Genomic DNA, 22497 nt, shown 5'->3' with positions numbered 1-22497 from the left:
ATTAGAAAATAAGAGATTGCAATCTATTTGCATCAGCCAATCTGACTTCATGAATATTGAGCAGATCTATTTTCTGGTTTCTAGACTTTTCACAGCAACTTTTCCTTCATCCCCCTAAGGATCTTTAATCTCCTTCCCAAATTGCAGATTTCATTTAGATAGAGGAAATGGTCTCACCATGATTAATCGGGAGCTGTCCTATACTTCACGGTAGTTTGCGCAAGTGCTCAACTTTGGGGACATTTCATTAACTGTGCCCTCTGGAGTTAACAAGAGTTAACAGCTTTCTAATGTCAGTCTATGTCTATGGGATCCTAATCAAAAGACAAAACACATGGCAATCCAGCAGATTTTATAGAACAGAGTTCCAAGTTTTAACTAAAATCATTGGTCATTGAAAACACGACCCTGCTTCACATGTCTACATAGTGGGTCGACTAAATAGTCATGGTTTACTTGTTAACTCCTAATAGCAAGTACCTTGTGGATAAACATGGGCTTTGGAGAAAGTTTCCACTGGAACCTACCCCAAAACTGTTAAGCCTGTAGCATAGGGAGATGAACATGAGGTTTGGAGTCAGAAGACCTGGGCTCAGGTTTGGTTTAACAACTTCCTGATTATACGATCTGGGGGCTCAGCAACTTCTTGGTAATCTGATCTGGAGGTAAGCCCACTAACTCTCTTTGCCTCATTTTCCTTCTCTGTAAAATGGAAATAGAAATAATCACTTTCTAAAAAGGTTGTCTGAAAAATAAATGAGGTGCTATATTTGAATGGGCTTTATAAATGTAAATTTCACAATCAATATTAAATAGTGTTAACTAGCTAATGACCTTAAAGATGGACTATCATAAGGATATAATGTTACTGGATGGTTTGTGCACTGTTTCTGTCCCTGTAATCTCAGTGCTATGCTAGTGCCACAGTTGCACTAAAGAGACCTGATTAGGTCGTGAAAATCACCATTTATTAAATACATATTACTTGTCCATTTATAATAATATGCATATACATCCTCATATAATCTCCACAAAACCATACTGATGAGGCATGATTGTTAATATCCCTATGATACAGATGAGAAAACTGAGGTTCAGAGAAAATGAGAGCTGAGATTTCACAGCAGCCTCTCTGACCTCAAAATCCACTTTTCCACACTACGATGTTTTATGAGCCCATTACCTAGGGGTCTCTACCACTGGGGTCCTACAGTTATTTGAGATCTCTAACTAGACCAGCCAGTAAGACCCAGGCAAAGCAAAGACCACCGTGAAGGTAAGACATGCTGCAGGGTCTTGCATAGTAGATGTTGAAAGCCACCTGGTAATTCCTTGATGGTTTCTGGTTTTTAGTTTTGATGAAGTTTCTTCTATGCTTTCTAATTGGCTCCTGGGACTCCCAAAAGACTTCCATCTTGTTTCCTTGACTAGACTACTGAAAACTTTCTGAGTATCACACCCAGTACTTGTATTTCTCCTTGTTATCTACTATACTTTGATCAAAAAATATGCTTTGGTTTGATTTGGGACTTTCAACTCATTTTACCCTCTTATAAATTGCATTCATGTGGTCTGGAAATAAATTTTATACATAGATCCATTCCCTATACAACGCCATTTATCACTTTTGTATGTTTCTGTTGCTATTTTCCATTTCATGGATGTAAATTTGGTCTTTCAGTTAGACACTTGCAACAACAAGGATTATTTATTTTCCTAGAATTTTTCACAGCACCTGGGTACACAGAAAGAGCTCAGTAAATACTTAGGAAATATTGACTAAGTGAAGCTATAAAGTATAGTACACAGGAAATATCTCTTTGTAAGATCTGGAAAGCATTTCTGAGATGATCTTATGTTACCAACAAAACTGTGATGACTTTCCAATATCTACTATCATCTTCTTTCTTTAACCAGTCATTAACATTGAATTATCCAGTTTTTTGAAATAATAATTAGTTCATAAATGCAGGATGTAAAGTCTGTGATCCTTGAAGTACAATCTGTGTAATGCGAAAAGCTCACTGTTCCTTCTTGGTGCTAAAAAGATCTAGAAGCGTAGTTAATTCCTACATCTATGACAGTCACTAAAAATGCACGAACAAATGTCTGTGGGTTGTGTGAGAACACACATATATCACATACATCTGACACTGGCAACTCCCTGATGCAAGTGCCAAGGAGACGCCAGGGTGGGCTGTTCTGAATAGCACAATGCCCCCACTGAGCTGCTACATGAGGCTTTCTGAAAACCCCATTGCTCTGCTCCAGAACTCTCAGAGCCCTCCCCCAGACCATTTTCTATGAAGCTTCTTATAATCTGTCGGGTGCTCAATGGTGCAGAGGAGCAGAGAATAACTGCCCCAAGCGGGAGCAGTACAGAGGACAGGAGAATTCTGGGCATGGCCCATGAATGTGCTTTTCTCACCAGATGCTGTGTTGGCTTGTCCTGCTTCCTGTTTCTTTTCTCGCCTTTGAGACCATGTGAGTCCATGCCTACTTTGGTTTCTGCATATGAAAACCAATTCCCCAGGTACGTTGATAGCTAAAGCACTAAGCGTCATCTCCACACTGTCTTGCCATACACACTCTCTCTCTCTCCAAACAGAATATCCTCTTTAGTGAAACCCCTAAATCAAATGGTTGATTTAGCAGATTTCAGCATTTTCCTTTAAGACGCTAACTTCCATTAACTGGAGAGAGTTATCACTACCAAATATGATAAAAGAAGACCTTTAAATCAGAAGCTTGAAGGCTTGTCTGAATGTAAACATAAAGGCTTAAGAAAATGAATCTCACTTGGGTGACTCAAACTATAAGACATGAAGGGCTTGCCTTTTATATTACATTCTCTTCCATGTGGAAAAAGCCAGTTTACAGGAAGGGGGAAGAATAAAGCTAATCAGAGGGAAGAAAGAAGGAAGCAGAGAAAATACTGATACAATCCAAATTAATAGATCAAGTTATTCATAAATTCCTGTTACCTCCCTGTCCTTGAATTCCATGGGATAGTCAAATAGTACATCATTAACTTTGCTCATGATAGGAAATGAAAAACTAAACTTCTATCGCTTGCCACCAAGATAATGTAACTAATAAAGAGTCTTACATAATGAATGCACATTTTCAAAGGAGTTCATTAATTCCCACTGATGTTACATTTGTTAAGTGCCAGATGTGTGAAATACCTCTGACATAAATGGGTAGGTGGTCACCAAGCCAGAGGAAGCCTCTTCAAGCAAGGTATCGGCAGGGGTGGTAGAGAGGCTGGTGGGTCAAATAACACAGTCTGTGAGGCTTATTGCTAATAAGCACAGGCTAACCAGTGGGAAGGTCAGAAGACTGAATCCAGGCCTATACTTAAACTTTTTTTTAAAGTTCTTTTTTGTTTGTTTGTTTTTTAATGTGGACCATTGTTTAATGTCTTTTATTGAATTTGTTACAATATTTTTTTTTTTTCTGGCCACAAGGCATATGGGATCTTAGTTCCCTGACCAGGGATTGAACCCACATCCCCTGCACAGGAAGATAAAAGTATTAACCACTGGACCACCAAGGAAGCCCCTATAACTAAACTTTTAAGCAGCAAAGTAGAAACGGAGAGAAACCCACACAGCTAAGTGACCTAAATACACTAGGAACCGAATAAAAACATCGATGTGGCTAGGGATCGTGCAGGGATCTCAGCTGACCTGGAACATGCCAGCAGAAGGCAGCTGGCTGTCAGTAGGCCAACTTAAACAGGAGGTAAAATATGGCAAGAATAACTCGTGAGCTGTTTTGGGGGCCCAGCATCTTTGGCTTATCTTCTCAGACTTAAAGAACAAGGCTCCTGAAGAGACAAGAAGTAACACAGGCTCTTTCTACAGTGCGGCATGAAGACTAAAATGGAAGCCACTGAAAATTTTAAAACGAGCCCATTTGTGTGTGTATATGATTGTAGTGAGACAAGTAGAGATCTCAGAAGCTCAAGATAAATATTAGCTGGCATAGACTGACTGCTCCAAGATATCACAGTAATTGTCCTTTAGCTTCATAATCACAAAGAGGACTGCCATCGGGGTGAACCCTAATCAGATCATGTCCCAATTCCAACCAGGGAAATAGAACATGGGGGTTACTACCCACATACCCCATCAGGCCTGAAATAAGAGGTCTGCCATTAAATATGGAATTGGTATGCAAAAAGCCAAACTCAGGATAATTTTATTTTTATTAGGTTTTCTTCCTAATCCTCTATTATGTTGGCCCATTTTGGAAATTCAAAAATGTGATGTGGTTGGGGGTGGGAGGATTCCTGCCTCAGTTCACTGCCTCTAGTTCTCTGCTTTCCTGGAATCCTTTCTCTTCTCTCCTTGAAAGATCTGCAATTGCTTGGTTGAGCATCATCACTACCTGGAATCTTTAGGTAGTGACGATCTTTCAAGTAGATCTTTCAAATCCCGGTATGTCCTTCAAGTAAGATTAGGACCCTGACAACAACTAGGGATGTGTGACTCCCAACAGATTGCAGGAAAGAAGGAGAGAAAAGAAAGGGTTCCAGTAAAGCAGAGAACTAAAGGCAGTAAACTGAGGCAGGGGTCCACTCCACCCCCAACCACATCACATTTTTAAATTTCCAGAATGGGCCAACATAATAGAGGAACAGGAAGAAACCCCATTACAACCAGTTACCTGATATAGTAACACTGGGATGGATAATACTAAAGGCAAGCACTTTACTATATCTGTTTATATTAATTAATTTAATTAACTATCAAATAACCCAATGAGACACTGTTGTTCTCAATTTACAGGTGAAAAAATACAGGTTAGGTAACTTTCCCAAAGCCATACATCTGATAAATCCATCTTCAAACCCAAATAATCTGATAGTCTGGCTCAGAGTTTCTGTTCTTTTTTTCTAAGCTATATTTTATTTTTTAACCGTTAAAAAAAATTGAAGCTCAGTTAATTTACAATGCTGTTAGTTTCAGGTGTGCAGAAAGTGATTCAACTATGCATCTCTACAAACACGTGTGCAATGTTCTTTGCCATTATAGTGAAAGTGAAGTCGCTCAGTCGTGTCCGACTCTTTGCGATCCCATGGATTGTAGCCTACCAGGCTCCTCCACCCATGGAATTTTCCAGGCCATTAAAGGTTATCACAAAATACTGAACATAGCTCCCTGTACTATACAGTGGGTACTTGCTTTTTATCTATTTTATTTATAGCAGTGTGTGTGTGTATGTGTGTGTGTGTGTTTTAACCCTCCCCACCAGCCAGAATCCATGCTCTTGACAATCACGCTCTACTACCCTTCAGAACGGGAACAAACTCTACCAGAACTCTCTGGATTCTAATGATGACTATTCACCAACACCTCAGAGGCTAGGTGAAAGCCAAATTAGACGTTTACCTCCATCTGGGATGGTTCCAGAACCCTGCCCTCCTCACTCCAGGCCAGTCAGTGAGCCCTAGTGCATTGTGTGAACAAGACTGTAGATACCTTAGGCTAAGCACAGGCACACTCAGGCTGACTGAATCAGGATTTTTTTTGAGTAAGCTCCAAAGAAAATTACTGCTAAACGACTGATTGAATACATATTGATGGCTACATGAGAGAGGAAAAAACAAAATGGGAAGAACAAATCCACTCTAAGAAACGTAAAACTTTGAAGGTGAGGCCTTAAGAATCATTCTACCCTTCATTTTATGAATATGAAATGGAGACAGAGAAAGGAAGTGGCATGCCCCAGAGGTCATAATCGTTCAGTATCAAAACAGAAAATAGGATAACAGAAGCAACAAGAATGACAATAACAAAATATTACGCACTCGAAGATAACTATGTTCCAGCAGTTGTGATAAATACTTGAGATACATCAGTGTATTTACTTCTCAAGATATCCTAAGGAAAACCTTATCATTCTCATTAAAAATAATAATAATAAGGCTCAAAGTGGCTAAACCACTTGCCTGACGTCAGAAATTCTAAGAGGTACCACAGTGTGAAAGTTGCTCAATTGTGTCCAACTCTGCAACCCCATGGACTATACAGTCCATGGAACTCTCCAGGCCAGAATACTGGACTGGGTAGCCTTTCCCTTCTCCAGGGGATCTTCCCAACCCAGGGATCGAACCCAGGTCTCCCACATTGAGGGCAGATTCTTTACCAGCTGAGCCACCAGGGAAGCCAAAGAATCCTGGAGTGGGTAGCCTATCCCTTCTCCAGGGGATCTTCCCAACCCAGGAATCGAACCGGGGTCTCCTGCATTGCAGGAGGATTCTTTACCAGCTGAGCTACCAGGGAAGCCCCAAACCGGGTGTCTAACCAGGCCTTTCCAAGCCCAGAACACAAGCTGGCTCCTGATTCCTTCTCCTGAGATTTTCCAGGTAAGGCTTAAAAAAAAACAATGCAGTTATTTTCTGCCCTGAAAATGGCTAGTTTCTCTTTCCCAGTCTGAAGAGAAATTTCTCACCATACTGACTCAGATTCAACTCCCCAATTCTCTGAGGGTTTCTAGGTCCCTATATCACTTTCAAAACCCCACTTAAAAATGGGACAATGCTATTTTCCAGTTAACCTATTTCCTAAGGAGTTAGCTAGGGGAATAACGCACATGAAGTGAAAGAGATGTGCTCCATAGCTGTAAGGTTATGTTATTTATTACTGTGGTGGTTTTTCGCTTTTCGGGATTTTCTCTTCCTTTTCACATTGCCTCTCTGGAAGAGTCATTACCGATAGTAACACCAAGAGGCTCTGGCCTGTCACCTCATTTGCCCTGACTGACCCTGCAGGGACATAGGACAACTCCCCTCAAAGGGGAGAACGCTAGGTGGTAACAGGTGAGGGGGTGAGTGAGCAACGTAAGGGCCCAGGGCTGAGCTGGCCAGGGCGTAACTGTGGGTTAATGTCCTTGGAAAGAAGTCTCAAGAGAGCAGCTTCGGAGGAAGCCAAGACCCTGGTTCTTCTCCCCAGCACTTAATAAAATGCTGGGATGATTATCCACCTAGCTTATCACCAGACAGGTTCAGAAAATAAGAAGAAAGAGTGTCAGATATATGTTTGCCTTGAACTTGATTCAACTCTACTTGCCCAAACTCAAATACTAAAAATAATAATATCCCCATTTTACAGAAAACTGAGGTACATAGACGTTAAGTAATTTGTCCAAGGTCATCAGGGCAGTAACAGCAGGGTCAAAAGTCGAACCTATTAGTCTGGTTCCAAAGTGGGTAACACTTGACTACAAAACATTGGCTTCTGTTTCCTATTAAAAACTGGTAAGTGTCCAGAAGTCTGTTTTAGTCAACACACATTCTTTCACTGATCTTTGAAAAATACACTGCAAATATGTCTTCCCCTTGGATTAAAGTAAGAACATGTCTGCTTGATCCTCCTAAAAATGCAAGGTAGTATAATCTTCTGCAAAAAATGAATGATATCCTAAGGGTCTTAGTTAGACTGCATGGGGCACCTCTTTAACCCAAGAGCAGAAAAGATGGGCCAGCCTGGAGAATGAGGCACAGAAAGTAAAGACCCAGAACTAAAGAGTTGCCCTTCCTTTATAAGTTTTCTCTAGAATGAATCTAACTTGACGCCACAGACAAAAATTGCTTGCACTGTTAGTTACGAAGACTCTTCAAACCTCCATCCTACAGTCTGTCCACATAACCTCTTTGAACTTAGCATACAAGGCTAAAATAAATGACTCACTAAAACTAGGTCTGTAGATCATCACTCAAACTGAACTAGATATTATATTAGATTGGCTACCTATATCATGTTTCATAATTTAAGAAGTGTGTCCATGTGCATTAGATCATTTCATTCCCACAAGCAGAGGAAAGGGAACTATCATTCATTGACCAATGCCCACTGTGTGCCAGGAAATATGGCAAGATTTCTATCTGTGCTTTTTATCTATTCTTCACAGAGCCCCAGAGGGACTAGTAGAATTCTACAGATAAGTAAACTGAACCTCAGAGTGCCTGAGTGAATTTCCCAAAGTCAGACATCTAGAGAAAAGCTGACATTCAAACCTAGGTCTTCTGACTCTAAACCCCATTGCTGTACCCCATTATTCATTCAGGGTGCCATAAATCCCACTGATGTACTCTTGAGCATTTACAAATCTAACTGCTTCATTTGTGTGTGCAAATGCCCTATGAAGAGTGTACCAAAAATGGAGTCATTAGCTCAAATATCAGATGTGGGTTGGTCAATGTGCCCCATGCCACAATCACAATACCTGCTTATTTCACTGTTTCACTTGCATGGTGTTATTCCTGGAAAGAACTATGTGGATACCAAATGCTCCATGTTGTGAAGCCATCAAAGAGCTATACTCTTCCCAGTGCAGGTGTATTTTTCCAGTTTCAGGTATCAGAATTCTGAGCACGCTGTCAAACACCTGGTTCATCACCACTTCTTCTGTAGTATCTGGATCAGGGCCTTGCCCACAGTGGGTGACCTATCAATGACTTCTGTTTATTTCCCTTCTGTTGTCTCCTTTCTTCCACTGGGACATAACTCTAACTACTCCAAGCAGACACCTTGTTGATGCCTACCATAAGGTCACTGTTGACATTTCTTTCGTCCCCGCCACATCCTGAAGCAACCACCATCCCCTTTCTTATCTTCCTAACCAAACTCCATCCACCCTGCAAGGACGATCTAAAGTCCCAGACTCTCTGTGAGAGCTTCCTCAATCCACGGCAGGTGTCAGTCTATCCATCCTGCTCCTCCCAAATTTTAAAACATTCATCAATTGAACTACAGTTCACATTAAACTATAAATATAGTAGAAAAGAAGTTATGTCAAAGCACCAAATTCTGCCATTCTTAACGAACACTTCTTTCTGTTCTTACACGTGTTGACGGTTAAGTGGCTCATGCATGATACTTTTAATCTCCTTGACGAAACCACTGTGACGGTAGGGCCCTCATCCTACTTCATTTCTTCACCAGCCATTTCCACCAACACTCCTAACAGTGCTTAGCCTACAATATACTCAAAAGATGTTCGTTAATGGGTTTTTGGCATATGTGCTCAGTCGTGTCCTACTCTTTGCGATCCCATGGACTACAGCCCACCAGATTCCTCTGTCTATGTAACCTTCCAGGCAAGAAGACCTTTGGAACTAGAACCACAGCAACAAGAGATAAGGAACCTAAATGTCCATCAACAGATGGAGGGATAAAGAAGATGTGGTACATATACACAATGAAATAATATTACTCAACCATAAAAAAGGAACAAAATTGGGTCATTTGTAAAGATGTGGATGGACCTAGAAAGTCAGAGAGAGAGAAACAAATATTGTATATTTATGCATATATGTGGAATCTAGAAAAACGGTATAGATGTAACCATCTGCAGGACAGGAACAGAGACTCAGATGTCGAGAACAGGTGTGTGAACATGGGGATGGGTTGGGGGGATGAACTGGGATATTGGGAGGGACATATACACATTATCATGTATAAAACAGATGGCTAGTGGGAACTTGCACAGGGAACTCAGTCCGGTGCTCCGTGATGACCTAGAGGGCTGGGGTGGAGAGGGGTGGCGGGCAGGCTCAAGAGGGACAGGGTGTTTGTACACATAGAGCTGATTCTCTTTGCTGTACGGTAGAAACCAATACAACATTGTAAAGCAACCATAACCCAGTTGAAAGAAAAAAAAAATAAATAAAAGATTGATGAGAAACCTGTGAGATGAAAGTGCAACGGGTAGAAGGAGGTAACTGCCCTCTGGTGACAAGCCGCTGTGCCACACGGCCAGCGCTGTTGATGGGAGTGTCCGGAGCTGCCAGGCACTGCAGACCATGCTATTCTGAACCATGGCATGTAATTTAAGGAAAGTTATAAACAGAAAGATTCTTCCATGCCTACCATATGCTGGTCCTTTACACTCATTCTTTGCTACTTCTCATTACAAGCCTCTGAGTTGCATGCTACAATTATGCTCATTATGCAGATAGGGGAAGTGAGGCATGAACCTGTAACGAAATTGCCCAAGGTCACAAGACTTCAAAATTAGTGGAGCCAAGACTCACTCTTTTTCACTCCGAGTCCATTGGAGCAAGGGAATGTTCCCTGCTCTAATTTATTATCTCACTGTGCATTCTAGAAGTTGGGGAGGTGGGAGGAAGCATGGAATCTGGTGAAAAAGCTAAGGACTCAAAACATTGTGAAAAAAGTAAAATGGCATCCTAAGAATTTCTTGAATTTTTCAGGTAAGTGTGAAGATATATCCCCAAAATCCATCTCAAACAGCATTTATTTGAAGTCTCATGTTTTATCTTTTTAAAAATTCATGTAGCTTTTAATATATTTTACTGCATATCCATCCATTTTTTTAATATTAAAATGTTTCAAGTTATTTATAATGGGGTCAACCTGACATCTCAGGTAGGTCCTGCATGGCTCTCCAAAATCATAGATATGCACCACTGCTATATTTAAAATGGATAACCAACAAGGATCTATTATATAACACATGGAACTCTGCTCAATGTTATGTAGCAGCCTGGATAGAAGGGGATTTGGGGGGAGAATGGATACATGTATATGTATGGCCAAGTCCCTTCCCTGTCCACTTGAAACTATCACAACATTGTTAATGGGCTATACCCCAATACAAAACAAAAAAAAAAGAAAAAGAAAAAAAAATCAGGTACTCTAGCTCCCTGGAAATAACCACAATCCAGCCAAGGGATTATGTCACTGGCATAAAGATGGATGATGGGGAATTAGGAGATCTCAGTTTTAGACCCAGCAAATTCTGTATCTCAGGATGAAAAGTGAATACAGTGAGCCTCCCAATTTATTTTTATATTTGAGGAGTAAAGAGTGAAATGGATAACCTCTAAGAGTCTGTCTCATCAAGGATCTGATTTCATTCATCATAAATTTTGATCTGCTGGGAAATATTGGAAAGAAGACAGGATGCTATACAAGTCACCGTTCTGGATAATGATGACCTCTGCTCTTATCATTCAGATACAGAAAGTCAGAAGACATGGCATTAAGAAAGGCATGCAAAAAATAAGACAAAAGTCGAATCAGGAAAAGATCAATAATAAAAGTATCTTCTAATTAACTGGAAAAAGGATGAGGTTTTGTATGTCTTAAACGAGGCACCTTAAAAAAGCTATTTATGATTATTTTCATAATCTATATTTTGTATGATATTTAGAGCCTAGATTCTTTTTAATGAAGCAGTTAATCTTCTGCCCTCATGACCATGCAATTAGTGGCAAAGAATTCTCTGCCATATTAACGAGTCAAAAAGATTTGAAGTGAAACAGAAAATTATCACCAAGCTCTTTCTTCCATTCTTGCCTTTCTCCATGTGCTATAAGCCTTAACTCTAAGGTTTCCTAACATCTAAGGTCTGTTTTCATTTTTACCCCCTACTAACCATAATTTGACAGTAGATCATATGCTCAAAGTTTAAAATGTAACAGTCATGGAGAAAGTCTTAAAATATTTCATATCTAGAATATTTGTGTGTGTGTGTGTGTGTGTGTGTGTGAGAGGGGGTAAAATGTAACGCAGAAAGATGAAGAGGAGGTGTGAGTTTGGTTTACTGCTTCACTACTAGTAAGAGATAAGGTGCTTATGTTCCTGTTGTGTCTGAAAAATGTTTCAATACCTGCTTTTAAATGATGGCACTTGGCCTGGGTTGTGGCAGCAACAGAGTAGACAACATTTTAGATCAATTTCCCTTATTTTAAATTCTGAAAACATCTGTACATCTATCAATCTCACATCTACCCATTTTTCTTCAAAAGCAATGTCTTATTTGAAATCATTTTCAGTGAGGAAAAACAAGGGGAAAGAATAGATTAAAAGGAGAAGTGAATGGGGACTAGAAAAATAGAGGTTGGCTAAACACTGCCAACATTTGCTGGTGCCAAAGAACATATTCTGCAGATGTGTTTGTATATTGTCATTGACTAGGCAATGAACTCTTTGCCCCACAGCCAAGAGCCTACAGATTTCTAGGTCCAAAATGCCACCCAGTTCCTAGCCCCACAGCTGTCTCAGCTTCCCAGAGTGGCCATGCCAATGTTATTTGGGTTTCTCAGTTTTCCAATGGGCTTTCTTACCCTCGGTTATTCTGCAAAGCAAGGGTTCTCTTTGCCAATTTACTTCCTCCTGGGCCTAGGATAATGCCACCATTCTGTGTATCAGAGGGAAGATGAAGGAATATTACCTATTGCTGTGGGCTAGAGGAAAGAAGATAGGCATAAGAGATAAGAACGGAATGAAGGGACAGAAGGCAGAGAGGAGGCTGTTCTCTGGCGCATGGGGACTCTGTCACAAGGTGGAGAGTGAAATGATGCTTTCAAGGCTGACTCTCCTCTGTTCTTTTAGACCACTTTGTCCACTGGAATTGTGAACTCAGACACGTTGGAACCTTCATTCGTTCTGTAAAGGATTTCCCCAACCAACTGGAAAGGAGATGATGACTTCCTTACGAATATAATGTTTGCAGCCTGACATCTCATGAGCCCTCCTTGCCTATTCTAACTTGACAAAAATCACTTGCATGTAATGTTTTTATGTTAAGGGAAGAACATCCCCCAGCCCTGCCCTTGGCTTCAGCAGATGAGGCCTGCTGGGGACTGCTGCACCACTGCAGAACTCGATCAGGTCACCTAACTCCCTAAATTATTCTAAGGCTACGCCCAACTATAAATAAAGAGTTGGATGATTCCTGAATTTAATACTAACTTCACTTTTATTAGTAAGATAGTAATAAAAAGGGTTTAGGATTTGGGTCATCTAATAAATATTTAAGACATCTTTTCTCACTCATACAATGGTCTTAGTCAATAACCTCTCTGAAACTTTCTGTTTAATTACAAATGGAAATTGGAAATCATTTGGTCAACCTCATGTGCTTCTTTGAGAAGCAAATGGGATCAAGGATTAAAAACTATGCAAAACAAACAAAAAAACCTTCTGCAAACTGTAAAAGGATACAGTTGGGCTAATGTTAAAAATTTGCAATATTAATAATGGCAACCCTTACTGGGCACTTTGCTTAGCCATTGTACTAAGGGTTTAATTCACATTATTTCATTTAAATCACAAACTTAAAAAATATTTATATAATATATAATTTTAGAGAGGATGAAACTGAGGTACAGAGAAGTGAAGCATTTTCCCAAGACAGCAAGTGTTAGAGCTAGGATTCAGACCTAGACTTTTTAAGTAGCAAAAACTATGAATCTGAGCAAAAGTGCACTAGAATGAGAGTCTGGCCCTACTAGGCCATGTTTTACTACTTAACCACTTTTGATCCCGGCCACTTCAATTTTCTTATAAATGATGTGCATGCACATGTGAAATCACTTCAGTTGTGTCCGACTCCGTGTGACCCGATGGACTGCAGCCTGCCAGGCCCCTCTGTTCATGGGATTTCCAGGTAAGAATACTGGTGTAGTTTACCGTGCCCTCCTCCAGGAGATCGTCCTGACCCAGGAATTGAACCCGTGTCTTTTATATCTCCTGCACTGGCAGGTGGGTTCTTTACCACTAGCACCACCTGGGAAGCCCCTTATAAATAACATGGGATGTTAAAACCTGTCTTCCTTACCTTACAAAGTAGTAATGAGAAAAAATCTAGTTTACATTGCTTTGAGAACTGAAATAAGATAGACAAAGATAAGGAAAATATAAGGCAGAAGTAAGAGTGTAGTGGTCATCTCAGTGGTAGCAACAGTAAAAAGATTAGTACAGTATGTTTTCTGGTTTCTACACAAAATAAAATCTACAAACTCTACTGTTCTTAGGCATGTTCCTAATAAAAAAAAAATATCTAAATGAAGCTTAAAAAAGTACAGTCTTTTCTACAATGCAGAAATACAAAGGATTATATGAGACTATTATGAACAACTATATGGCAATAAAATGGATAACCTGGAAGAAATGGACAGATTCTTAGACAAGTTCAATCTTTCAACACTGAACCAGGAAGAAGTAGAAATTATGAGCAACCCAATTACAAGCACTGAAATTGAAGCTGTGATTAAAATCTCCTCAAAAACAAAAGCCCAGGACCAGATGGCCTCACAGGAGAATTCTGTCGAACGTTCAGAGAAGAGCTAATGCTTATCCTTCTAAAACTTTTTCAAAAAATTGCAGAGGAAGGAACACTTCCAAACTCATTCTACAAGGCCACCATCACCCTGATACCAAAACCACACAAAGACAATACACAAAAAGAAAACTACAGGCCAATATCACTGATGAACATAGATGCAAAAATTTTAGCAAACACAATTCAGCAACACATCAAAAAGCTCATATACCATCATCAAGTTGGGTTTATTCCAGGAATGCAAGGATTCTTCAATATATGCAAATCAATCAATGTGATACACCATATTAACAAATTGAAAGATAAAAACCATATGATAATCTCAAAAGATGCAGAAAAATCCTTTGACAAAATTCAGCACCCATTTATAATTAAAACTCTTCAAAAAATGGGCATAGAAGGAAACTACCTCAACTTAGTAAAGGTCATACATGATAAGCCTACAGCAAACATTATTCTCAATGTTGAAAAACTGAAAGCATTCCCCCTAAGATCAGAAATAAGACAACGGTGTCCACTTTCACCACTATTATTCAACATAGTTCTGGAAGTCCTAGCTTCAGCAATCAGAGAAGAAAAAGAAATAAAAGGAATCCAGATCAGAAAAGAAGAAGTAAAGCTCTCCCTGTTTGCAGATGACATGATACTGTACATAGAAAACCCTAAAGATAGTATCAGAAAGTTACTAGAGCTAATCAGTGAATTTAGCAAAGTTGCAGGATACAAAATCAATACACAGAAATCACTTGCATTTCTATATACTAACAATGAAAAATCAGAAAGAGCAATTAAGGAATCAATCCCATTCACCACTGCAACAAAAAGAATTAAATATCTAGGAATAAACTTACCTAAGGAGACATAAGAAATGTACACTGATGAAAGACACTAATGAAAGAAATAAAAGATGACATAAACAGATGGAGAGATATTCCATGTTCCTGGATAGGAAGAATCAATATTGTGAAAATGACCATACTACCAAATGCAACCTACAGATTCAATGTGATCCCTATCAAATTACCAAAGGCATCTTTTCACAGAACTAGAACAAAAAATTTCACAATTCATATGGAAACATAAAAGACCCCAAACAGCCAAAGCAGTCTTGAGAAAGAAGAATGAAGCTGGAGGAATCAACCTTCCTCACTTCAGATAATACTACAAAGCTACAGTCATCAAGACAGCATGGTACTGGCACAAAAACAGAAATATAGACCAATGGAACAAGATAGAAAGCCCAGAAATAAACCCATGCACCTATGGGTACCTTATTTTTGACAAAGGAAGCAAGAATATACAATGGGGCAAAGATAGACTCTTCAATAAATGGTGCTGGGAAAACTGGACAGCTACATGTAAAAGAATGAAATTAGAACACTTTCTAACACCATACACAAAGATAAACTGAAGATGGATTTAAGGCCTACATTTAAGACAACTCTTAGAGAAAAACATAGGCAGAACACTCGATGACATAAATCAAAGCAAGATCCTCTATGACCAACCTCCTAGAGCAATGGAAATAAAAAGTAAACAAGTAGGACCTGATTAAACTTAAAACCTTTTGCACAGCAAAGGAAACTACAAGCAAGGTAAAAAGACAACCCTCAGAATGGAAGAAAATAATAGGAAATGAAACAACTGGCAAAGGATTAATTTCCAAAATATACAAGCAGCTCATATAACTCAATGACCAAAAAACAAACAACCCAATCAAAAAGTGGGAAAAAGACCTGAAAGACATTTCTTCAAAGAAGACATACAGATGGCAAACAAACACATGAAAAGATGCTCAACATCACTCATTACTAGAGAAATGCAAATCAAAATCACAATGAGATATCACCTCATACCGGTCAGAATGGCCCTCATCAAAAAATCTACAAACAATAAGTGCTGGAGAGGGAGTGGAGAAAAGGGAACGCTGTTGCACTGTTGGTGGGAACATAAATTTATACAGCCACTATGGAAGACGGTATGGAGATTCCTTAAAAAAACTAGGAATAAAACCACCATATTACCCAGCACTCCCACTGCTAGGCATATACCCTGAGGAAACCAAAATTGAAAAAGAAACATGCATCCCATTGTTCATTGCAGCACTATTTACACTAGCTAGAACATGGAAGCAACCTAGATGTCCATCAACAGATGACTGTATAAAGATGTGGTACATATACACAATGGAATATTATTTAGCCATAAAAGGGAACATGTTTGAGTCAGTTCCGGTGAGGTAGATGAACCTAGAACCTATTATACAGAGTGAAGTGAGTCAGAAAGAGAAAGATAAATATCGTATTCTAACGCACATATACAGAATCTAGAAAAATGCTACTGAAGGATTTATTTAGAGGGCAGCAATGGAGAAACAGACATAGAAAACAGACTTATGGACATGGGGAGAGGGGAGGAGAGGGTGAGATGTATGGAAAGAGTAACATGGAAACTTACATTACCATGTGTAAAATAGAGCGCCAGTGGGAATTTGCTGTGTGGCTCAGGAAACTCAAACAGGGGCTCTGTGTCAGCCTAGAGGGGAGGGATGGGGAGCGAGATGGGAGATGGGAGGGAGGTTCAGAAGGGAGGGGGTATATGTATACCTGTGGCTGATTCATGATGAGGTTTGACAAAAAACAATAAATTCTGTAAAGCAATTATTCTTTAATAAAAAAACAAAAAGAAAAAAAAGAGTACAGTACAATCTTTTCTACTACTAGTTCATTAAAGGTTTTCAGTGCTTGATGTGTGTGTGATTTTTTTTTTTTTTTGTTACTTGGAGTAAGAGTGCTATTATTAACCCTGTGCTATTATTAACAACTGTCTGCTTTTGTGTTCTGTAACAAAAAATGTTTGGGGCCCTATTTTTGCAGTTTACAGAGTAGGTGAGGAAAGTGGGAGTGGCAGAGGAGGGGTTTACTCCACTGTACCACAACATATATCTACGCTAATACCCCATTCTGATGAATCAACACAAACACGTTACCATGAGCAATACTGAAACAAAGGCCAGGCATCCTGCACCTGGCGTTAATTTTTCTTAGACTCCAGATGCCTATGCACAGAAATCACAAGACCAGCAGTCAAAAAAATGCAAACTGCACACAAGAGGAAGATAACAAGATAGCAAGATTTTGCCTTTTGTTCAAAAACAAAAGTGACAATTCCATTCCATTTCACCAGGAATCTGCAAACATTCATTCAGATCCAGGCTGTTGCAATTATCCAGGTCGCTTCAGATATAGTTGTTGTTGTTGTTTTGTCCCCTTTAGGTTGAACATCTCTATAGATTAAGTGCCATCTTTATTAAGTGTCTTTACTAATAGAAATTCCATTAATAGCCTTGTTCATATTCTTCGGAAGGAAATAGACTAAAAACAGGGGTGTTACTAGACACAAGTGCAAAGCGAGGCTAAGAGGAATAAAATAGAGAAAGAAATCCAACATGATTGAGGATGATGAGTCAAGTAATATTTAGAATCCGGAAAGGACAAAACACATTTGGAACACCGTGAACTAGGACTGAAACTCATCACTGAACAAACCCTATTTAGAGCTGACCTAAGCTTACGATGGTTTAAACTCAACATCCAGGGGCTGGAGGCAGGGTCTGCAAAAGTGATGGTGGAGCAGAACGGACAGGTTTCAAGGATGTTTGAGACAAGAAGGATTATTTCCTCATTATCAATCTCACTGATGCCTAAGTTCTTACATTTTAAGTATTAATCAGTACATACAGATTTGTTTAGCAAACATCATATTTAAGGCAGTGTACTTAGGACTGTAGAATGTAGGCAGAGGAAACACATGTGGTTTTTTGTTTTCTTTTTTAAAAAACTTCTATTGGCATATAGTTGCTTTACAATGTTGTGTTAGCTTCTACTGGACAACAAAATGAATCAGCCATGGTAGTGGTTTAGTCACTAAGTCATGTTTGACTCTTGTGACCCCATGAATTGTAGCTCACCACGCTCCTCTGTCCATGGAATTTCCCAGGCAAGAATATGGGAATGGACTGCCATTTCCTTCAGGGGATCTTCCTGTATTTTCTAGACCCAGGAATTGAACCCAGTCTCCTGCATTGAAGATGGATTCTTTACCAACTGAGCCACCAGGGAAACCCTATATGTACACATATACCCTCTTCCTTTCAGATTTACCTCCCAAGGAAACACATGGTTTTGCTCTGCAAAGAGTTCACTGTGTCATATGAAAACAAGAGAAATCCTTCAAACGCTTATAAACAGCACAAGAGATACAGGCAAAGAACCACAACGGGGGTGAAGGGGAAAGGCAGATGGAACCAAGATTTGAAGGCCTGCTTTCTTTCATGGTCATAGCATCTATAGGATCTTTAAACAAGGTACTGATCCTCTAAAATGGAGATAATAATATTAGGGCCACTTGATGTTGGTATTGTGATGATGAAACAAGAAATGTAGATTAAAGCCGTATGGATGTAGGTTTCCTACTCTTATTTTTCTTCAAGGAGTGCTAATCAGGGTTGAAATAATGAGGGAGAAGGTGTATCATCTGGTTACATTGTGCAAGTCTCATGGAAGGAAATGTGAGTTGTCTTGAAAGATGGAACGTCACTTTGTGGCTCCATAACTATTCCGTTCTTTTTCTGATTGACCTATAGGATTCTTACCTTAAATAAATGACCCGTCTCTCATCTCTGTTCTTCCTCATATTCCTTCTGAAAGCTCAAAGAGGACGATGAGGACCTGAAGAAAACTGATGACTACACCTCACTCCATAGTATTCTCTCATGCCTCCGCGTCTCTGCACCTATGTGGCCGCCTCACTCATTTCCTTCGCTTGATAAACCACTATTTTAAAACCATCTCAAGACCTCTCTCCTCTTTTTTCTTCCTTGGTCATCTTTCCTCTCCACTCAAGCAGATGGGTCATGTCCACCTGGCTGCATTTACTGTGGTTTTATATCCCTCGATTGCTGCTTTCAGCATGCTATGCTGCAGTTGTTCTGGTTTCAGTGGTTTTCTCCTTATTCTAGTGAACCTATTAAAAAAATGGGCTCTGAAGCCATATTAACTAGTTTCAAGGCCCGGCCTTTCCATTTATTAGCTGTGTGATCATGAGGAACTTACTTAACCTCTGTAAATTTTGTAAAGTGGAAATGACAGCGCCCACATCATAGAGTTGTTGACAGAATTGAATGAACTATATGTGAAGGACTTAGAACAGTATGGGATACACACTAGGTGCTCAGCATATAATATCACTTTTAGACTAAAGTACCAAGTCTGGGATGTGTCAGAGGTCAGACAGGATGTACTAATTGTTTGCTAAAGAAATTAATATGCACTTTAAGACTACAAAATATTTGGCAAAGAATGATTTGTTTAGTTTGTAGTGGCTTTGCAAAATATCTATAATTGCTATACTATTTTGATAATAGATGTATATTACATATATCTGTATATGCATATGAGCAATATTAAATTACAATTGTGACAAATACTATGAACAACTCTCACAGGATAGTATTCAAGTGTGTGGTACAGAAATGTATGTAATTGTTCATTTCATGTTTGTCTCATCCACTTGAATCTAAATGCCCTCAAGGTAGGGCTTGAACCTGTGCTATTTATTGCTATCTGCCCTGGCATATTACATAATTTCTGATACATAAAATGTATCTGGTAAATACTGGTTGAATGGAAGATCAGATGGAAGATGAACCATGTTTACACAATTAGTAAATATCTTTACTGTTCCTTTCTACTTGGAATGCCCTCTTCCATCATCATCAAATTCTGTTTGATCTTTATAACCCAGCTGAGATCCATGAAGCTTGGCACCCCTTAATTCTTAGGGCAATTCATGGGTACTTAAGGCACTCAACAAGGTCCATTTGAAAAATCCTGGTGGGCAGAATTCCATATAAGTATCATCAGGGGTTCTGTTGATTTAATCAGTTTAGTATTTCAACCAGTGCTTGGCAAGCTGCATGACCTTCACATTAGACCAAAACCAAACATGGTGGCCAGCAGCACAAGGAAAACTGATTTTGTACATTTCAGCAAAAGACAGTCAAGCACCAGTTGGGTAAGGGATAAGGCTCTCTCTGCCAAAGTGGTGGTGGGACAGACAAGCTGAAGCACACTTTCAGGTCTTCATCCTGCATTTCCTCTCGCCAGTGTGTATTTTAGCTGCATATGGAGGTTCTCTGGGGAAGATTATTATAACTTGAGATTTTATGGCAGGTTTATTATTAGTACTCAACTGCCCTGACTGAAAAACTGCTTGTGATCTGTGGCTTATTGTGAGTGTCAGAGATGGTCCAGACGAGCCAGGTGGCCCGTATTCTAATGCTGTGTTAGTAATCCACATTTACAGGAGATGCACAGACAGCTTGTGAAGATTTCAGGTCAGTGTTTCTAAGATCAGCTACCTCAAAGTATGTCTATACTTCCTAAACATCATTCATCTCTCAGTGTTTTATTTTAAAAGGCAACAAATCTATTTTAAAGAAGATAATTATGTCAACATAGTTTTTAATTCCCTTAATATGCTTAATGCATCATTGTGAAGATGTGTAGTTTAAGAATATATCTGGATATTGTAAAAAAAAAAAGAAGGGTATCATTAGCCAAGAATGTCACATACTCAGTTATGTATATGTGGGTAAATGTGTGTGTGTGTATGAAATACACATCAGTGGGTTTAAAAAGTACATAAAATATGGAATAAATGAAGCTCTTTCCTGAGATCTAAATTATATATTCTAAAATTAAATAAATTGAGGTTCAGTTTAAACAGAATTATTTTCAACTGGTAGTAATATTTTAATAATGGCTATGTTTTCTAAAAGTAGTCCTCATAAAATCATGATGACATAATGATACATTTAATGCAAGACTTGGAAGCAATCTGAGAAGAGTTGAGAGGTTGGCAAATTCCTAATATCTTTGGAAAAAGATTTAGAACAGTTAAAATGAAGAAAATATGAATAAAATTTGAATATGCCTATGTAAATGCCTCAAATATGGGGACCTAGACACAAGAATGGAAGAAGAGTAGCCCATGGACTATACTAACTGAAACCAAGTCTATTTTTCCCCAGAAAGGTCTATCTTCTGCACTAACACATTACCACTCTCACCATCACAGCTACTGCAGTGCTTTAGTCCAGGTTTATTGTTATCTCCAGCTGGATTTGAATAGAAATGATTTTATGAAGTCAGTATAGACAAAGCTGGTGATGAAAACTGCCCTGTAGTAACTTGAAATGATGGAATTGGAGACACTCAGTTGATTTCATTCATTCCGCCCATGCTCACCAAGCACTCTGTTGTGCAAGCACTATGGTAGACCCTAGGAATAGATACAGCCTATATTCCAGGAGTTTGATACATGAAAACAAAACAAAAACCCAACAAATATCACCTCCTTTTTCAAACCTATTTTTCTTTTCTCCTTAACTCCAAGAACTTGCAATATAATTAGAGAGACAGAAAAGAAAATACAATTAAATAATTTGGGTGATAGATCGGAGGTGCCTGAGATCTCAAGGAATTGAGAAAGGAGAAAATAGCTCTGTCTAGCCAGAGAAAGCTCTACAAAGGAAGAGACACCTGAGCTTCACCAGGGGTATCATAACCTTCATGATAAAACAAAGGAGGAAGAGTTTAATAAAGATAGGAGAAGCAAACTTTACACAGCAGATTCCAGTTCAAAGTTGAATAATTGTAACTTAATCTGATTTAGAAAGCTTCCCACCAAGAATGGTTTAAACCCTTGCAAAAACTATGTTTTATGTCCTCGACAATTAAGATAAACTTACAGAGATCCAAACAGAAAATAGTATTCAATGAGAAGAACTTTAAATCTTAGAAACAGGTGATTCCTCAGTTACCCAGAAAAACATAATGAAATCTAACTTGAGCCAGGTGAAAACAACTTGAATTTCAAAGAAGATTGAATCCAACTCTATGTCATAGATAATGTTTTTCTTAAGGAATTCCAAATAACTGTTTGCCGGTCTTAATTTTTAAGAATGTCCTCTTATTTTTAATAGATTATCTCAATCCTTCAAAAAAAGATCTACTTAAAGAATCACATATTTTTATATTCTTCTTGCAGGTCCCATTCACCCCACCTCAGCCTATCAAATGTAGCCAGCCTGTTCTTCTGGTTTGATCATTATAAGCACAAACATTATATCTGCAGTGGAAAACACAATGACACTGACTCACTCATTAATTCACCTAATGTATCTATGCACTTTCAAAATACACATTTCTAAATCATTTTTACAAATCTCTAAGTAGAGCATCACTACTTTCCTAAAGGAACAAACACACTTTTCAGGGAGAGGCTTTATGGTAGATTTTACTTGGCTAAGCAAAGAATCAGAATATAAAA

At 38.9% G+C, this 22497-nt stretch overlaps 1 protein-coding gene across 31 annotated transcripts in view; it reads right to left on the bottom strand.

Annotated features, from left to right (window-relative positions):
- Nucleotides 1-22497, bottom strand: part of DLG2 (discs large MAGUK scaffold protein 2) — a 2236304-nt gene that overhangs the window by 871674 nt on the left and 1342133 nt on the right. The window lies entirely within an intron of this gene.

The sequence above is a fragment of the Cervus canadensis genome, chromosome 29 (assembly GCF_019320065.1).
Source record: "Cervus canadensis isolate Bull #8, Minnesota chromosome 29, ASM1932006v1, whole genome shotgun sequence".
NCBI lineage: Eukaryota > Metazoa > Chordata > Mammalia > Artiodactyla > Cervidae > Cervus > Cervus canadensis.
Note: the sequence above shows the minus strand (reverse complement) of the source record. Positions and strands in the feature narration are given on the sequence as shown.